Genomic DNA, 3959 nt, shown 5'->3' with positions numbered 1-3959 from the left:
GTATTTTGCTGAATTTCGTTTGAGAACCATAAGGTCTTAGTAGACACAACATGTGGTCTATTTCTAGCACATTAAATGACCACTTTAGTGGTCATAATTATATATAAAAATATACTTTAATCCCCTAAGATCTCAGATATTTTTTCTGAATCTCTCTGATTCTTTAAATGTGCTAGCTTCCTGGTAATAAATCGATATTAATTAATATCTGATTTTTTACCCTATGTTTTAATTTGATTATATATATATATATATATATATATATATTGTGCTGACCATTTTTAGTAATGCTGGTGCTTACTAGTACCTTTCATCGCTTTAGTGACAGCTGTATACACACACACGCACATAAACGTATAGTGAAATGCGGACTCGGATGGAATCAGGTACTTGAAAAGGTATGCACCAGGCAGGGCTGGATAATCTTCGTGGTTTTGGCCTATGGTTGGTAAGTCAAAATATCAGGATATTTCGGTTGTGTACGCAGAGAAACCAACCCTATGAGTATTTAGTGCGTAAGGAAATGGTCCAAGTCATGCGTTACTTTGAATTGTACGTTGTTGGTATACTCTAGGGTGTCCGACAAGTCGTAAATTCCCTTGGTGTATTTTCAAATGAATAATAGCAGACGATGGATAATTGTCAGCTCATTACAGCTGTTTCTTTTGCATATTTTTAATAGAAGAATGAGAACATTACTCCATTACAAAAGACCGTAGTCATCAAATGAAACGTAATTTTACAAAGAAAAGATTATCGCAAGAATACAGCAGGGATGTGGCTGAAGTCTGTCAGGGTCAACTATGGAATGGTAGGACGACCAACTATGTTGTCCGTTGTCAACTGATGAAGAATTAAGGACCCTCAGCGTCCGGTTGAATCCATATGTTTTTTAATCTGGCGTTTATTTATTATGAATTTTTTCATTTATTACATATATGCTTTCGGTGCGAATGTTTTTTTTTTCTATTACGGCGCTGTGATTTACAATCCTGTAAACAATAATAATGGCAATACAGTTCCATATTTAAGAGATGAGGAATTATGAAGGCCGGAGGTTATATCAGGCGAAACGTTGTGTTAACAATGTGAGAACAAATATTCGTCAAATGTAAATAATGTAAATAATAATGGTATTTTATATAAGCTTAAAGCTTATAACGATCACTGTGTAATGACTAAGGAAAAAGTCTAATAAAGGGGTATATAAGCCCTCGACAGAAAAAAGGCTAGGAAAGCCTTTTTTTTCTGTCAAGGGCTTATATGCCCCTTTATTAGACTAATTTCCTTAGTCATTCCACGGTGATCGTTATAAGCTTTCAGCTTATTTAAAAATATAGCCTTCTTTTCTTGTTCACTTTCCCTCCATTTTTCACTTCACTGTGTCCCTGTCATTTTTTCTCGCCCACCTTAATTCTTTTGTCCCTTTGCCTCTATATATATCTCTCTCTCTTCTCTTCCCACGTGACCGGCGTTAGGCCAAGCTTGATCTTTCTTTCTTGGCTGGCCGTTGTGCGTGCAACATCGTTATTCCTCCCTGTGCTTGTGAAATCTTGTATCCCTGCTGTAAAGCTTTATTTCCACACACGCCAGCTTAATTTAATTCGTCCTTAGTCGAAGGACACCTGTTGTTATGTCCTGTTATTATTCTTATTGTATTTGTGTAACATTGTTCGTTTTTTTGTCTGACCTGTTTTCGTATACATTCGCTGCTTTCTTCCAAGGAATCTAATCCTCTTAGCTTAGTTTTTCCTTGGGGCTGGCCAGATTGGAGCAATATCGAGTATAACCAGCCGAAATTGCAAATTGGATGATGAAAGAAAACTCCGAATGACATGTCCTTGTTTTCTTTGTATCGTCTATCTGGATGTTTTGTTGTCCCTTTCTTGTATCACCGAACTGTCTGGATGTTTTGCGTTCTTGTCTCGCGGAGTCGATGAAACAGGGACAACTGACGAAGGGGTATACTCTTTATGTTGCATGTCTCGTTTCTCTGTTTTTTTTTCGTTGTTCGAAAAGAAGTGCGTTTTCTATGTTTTCGTTTCTCATTTTGTTCAACGTTTTTTTGATGTCCTGTACCCATATATGCATGTATATATACATATATATGTAGGTACGTACATATGTGTATGGATATATGCATATATATATATATATATATATACTCTTTAGTCTTTTACTTGTTTCAGTCATTTGGCTGTAGCCATGCTGGAGCACCGCCTTTAGTCGAGCAAATCGACCCCAGGACTTATTCTTTGGAAGCCTAGTACTTATTCTATCCGTCTTTTTTGCTGAACCGCTAAGTTACGAGGACGTAAACACACCAGCATCGGTTGTCAAGCGATGTTAGACACACACACACACACACACACACACACACACACACACACACACACACACACACACACACACACACACACACACACATATACGACGGGCTTATTTCAGTTTTCCGTTTACTAAATCCACTCACAAGGTTTTGGTCGGCCCGATGACTATAGTAGAAGACACTTGCTCAAGGTGCTACGCAGTGGGAATGAACCCAGAACCATGTAGTTGTTAAGTAAGCTACTTACCACACAGCCACCCCTATATACATATATGCGAAGTGTGCTGAAAATTTCCTGGCTTTGGATAATAGAAAATACCGGAGGATCAGCTAATTACGATTTTATTCAACATATTCCCCTCACAGATTCACACACTTATTTATAACAGTCCTTCAGTTTTTCTAAGCCCTGTAAAAGAACTCGAAAGTTTGGGCCCTCCAGCCAGGCCTTTCGCGACACCCTTAAAGCTAGGAACTTTTCAGCCCCACCCCCTCGTAAGATTTTCGTCATAAATTTTTGAAGTTTAAAAACTTTGTGCATGTCCTGTAAATACATACATATCTGTACATATTCGTACATGTATATAAACAACTCCTCCCACCGTTTTGTCAAGCAGTTCTTTCAACACCACCACCACCATCAAATACATCGGTATGCTCTTCTTTTTATGCCTTCCCCTCCCTCTCTTTCTTTCTCATGCTTGTTGTTTCTTTGAACCTTGCTTTCATTCCTATTGCTCCTCTCCCCACAACCAGCACCTCCTGTTCACATTAACACATATCTCTCTCATCGTTTCTGCCTTATCTCCACCACCACCACAGTCTCTGCCGCTGCTCTTTCCCTACCAACTCTCTATGCTTGTCTCTTCACCCTCTCACCTCTCTCCCCAGCCGTTTCTCATACCTTTTCACCAACACTCCCCTTCTTTTCTCCCCTCTTTCTCTCATTTCTCTCTCTCACGCTCTCCCTCTGCCTCTCACACTCTCCCTCTGCCTCTCACACTCGTCACCATATGACGTTTAGCTGATATTATTCAGCTGACAGCGTCGTGATAAAGTTATATCGAGAGAAGTGGCTACGTTACTATTGTACATATATTCTTTACCAAAATTTCCGATATTGGAATCTCTTGTCAAGCAAGTATGAACACCGAGCACAATATTTTTAACTTTATATACATCTCGCTATCCTTGCACGAAACTTTGTAACTTATTACCTTTCATAAGACATGTTTTGTTGTCTCTTAATTACACATTAATGTCAAAGATGATGTTTTTACCTTTACGGAAGGCCGTTGTAGTGCGAGTATAAACAATTACGACGATAATGAAAGTCGGTTTTAAACTTTACGAGACAACATATTTACAGAACATTGACTTGTTTCTCAGTACAGAACTTACTTGACGAATCAGATCCCTATCTATCTATCTATCTATCTATCTATCTATCTATCTATGCATGTATGTATGCCTCTATCTATCTATGCATGTATGTATGCCTCTATGTATCAATGCATGTATGTATGCCTCTATGTATCAATGCATGTATGTATGCCTCTATGTATCAATGCATGTATGTATGCCTCTATGTATCAATGCATGTATGTATGCCTCTATGTATCAATGCATG

The 3959-nt window shown here is 38.4% G+C and overlaps 1 protein-coding gene across 1 annotated transcript in view; it reads left to right on the top strand.

Moving 5' to 3' along the window:
- Positions 1 to 3321: 3321 nt before the first annotated feature.
- The window catches only part of LOC106875703 (protein unc-93 homolog A), a 42363-nt gene continuing 41725 nt past the window's right edge, over positions 3322 to 3959 (top strand). The window contains exon 1 of the mRNA XM_052968501.1: positions 3322 to 3470. The gene's annotated coding sequence lies outside the window, so the exon portion shown is untranslated. The remainder of the gene's footprint in view (positions 3471 to 3959) is intronic.

This window comes from Octopus bimaculoides, chromosome 6, assembly GCF_001194135.2.
Source record: "Octopus bimaculoides isolate UCB-OBI-ISO-001 chromosome 6, ASM119413v2, whole genome shotgun sequence".
Classification (NCBI taxonomy): domain Eukaryota; kingdom Metazoa; phylum Mollusca; class Cephalopoda; order Octopoda; family Octopodidae; genus Octopus; species Octopus bimaculoides.
The sequence above is the reverse complement of the archived record's forward strand: the minus strand, read 5'-3'. Positions and strand labels throughout refer to the sequence as shown.